Consider the following 1,217-nt stretch of genomic DNA (forward strand, 5'->3'; position numbering starts at 1 on the left):
GCGCCACTCTTATTACCAGCGTCAAGTATGCATTTTTCCTGAGCGCTGACTTTGCTAGGTACAAGTCTAGCATTTGGACCCTTAGTCATCCTGTTCCTGAATGTTGACGACGAAATTCAGTTAATTATCGTCTCGTATCAGCAACATTCAGTCTCGAATTTAGCTTTCCATGTTCTGCAAATCTCAGGACGAAACATAAATTCCTGGAGCCGGTCAAACGAAAATTAAACATCTATGCAAAGATAAATATCAAGGCAACAGAGATCCAGCAAGGATAGCTGTATGTGGGAGCACTCTTTATCCAACCAATGAGATAAAAAAAGCATGCCGCACAGACGAATCATACACTGTTTCAGGCGGCCAGCGACTTGGATCCAATCCCATGGAAAGAAAACTCAGGTTCGTGAAAGAATCAATACATGTGTGTTTCCAGCTGCCGGACCATTGCCCCGCCTTCTCCGTGATTAGCTTTTTCGGCGTCAGCTCTTCCACATGGTATGCATCAGGCTCCAGACCTACACCCGCCATGTCGTGTGGTTCAGATCTGATATTTTCGAAGGAGATTGGCATCAGCGATAAGGATTAAGATGCGGAATGGATATCAAACAAGAACAAAAGGTGGGTCAAAATATACCCGAGACAAAGCAGCACCTGTTCATCCTCTGATCTCTCAAAGACTTCGGATTCTTTTGGGTTGCGGGACTGGATCCCCATCACAAAGAAGCCGGATTCGTCCCCGTACACCTCATTGGGCGGAGTGTTGGACACCATGGAGGTAGCAGGAAGCGGAGTGTTTGTTGCCATGGAGATCTCGGGTCAATAGACTGGCCAAACAATGGCCTAGGCGACCGAGCAACCACAGTCTGAAAAAATAAACAGAGGGCAATTAACTTCCTGTTTCTGATGCATGATGAATACGACTAACAGATTTCCACTAGAGCACTAATGGCGTCCCTGCTTCGAGACTCCAATTCGGACAGTAGGGAACCAACTTGCGCAAACGGCGCATCACGGATGCAGAATGGGAAGGAGGGACGGGGGTTAGTTACCTGCCCTGAAACCGACGCTGACGCCGGAGGAGGAGGAGGCTGCCTTCTTCTTGGTGAGGAAGCTGACGCCGATGAAGAGGCTGGATGAGAGCGCGAGCAGGATCCCCTTGATGTTGTTGGCCGACGGAGGTGCGGGAGCCGCGCTAGTGACCCGCTGCTTCTAGGGTT

At 49.3% G+C, this 1,217-nt stretch overlaps 1 long non-coding RNA gene across 2 annotated transcripts; it reads right to left on the minus strand.

The window, feature by feature from the left end:
- LOC123178490 (uncharacterized) lies at positions 1-1,211 on the minus strand. Of its 2 annotated transcripts, XR_006489619.1 has the most exons (4): positions 1,050-1,211; positions 652-863; positions 420-544; positions 1-96 (listed from the first exon to the last, which is right to left on the minus strand). It is a non-coding gene; the product is annotated as an uncharacterized lncRNA (long non-coding RNA). The 2 variants fall into 2 exon arrangements; XR_006489618.1 differs by having other exon boundaries at positions 7-544.
- Positions 1,212-1,217: the final 6 nt, after the last annotated feature.

Source organism: Triticum aestivum, unplaced genomic scaffold (assembly GCF_018294505.1).
Source record: "Triticum aestivum cultivar Chinese Spring unplaced genomic scaffold, IWGSC CS RefSeq v2.1 scaffold10084, whole genome shotgun sequence".
Lineage (NCBI taxonomy): Eukaryota > Viridiplantae > Streptophyta > Magnoliopsida > Poales > Poaceae > Triticum > Triticum aestivum.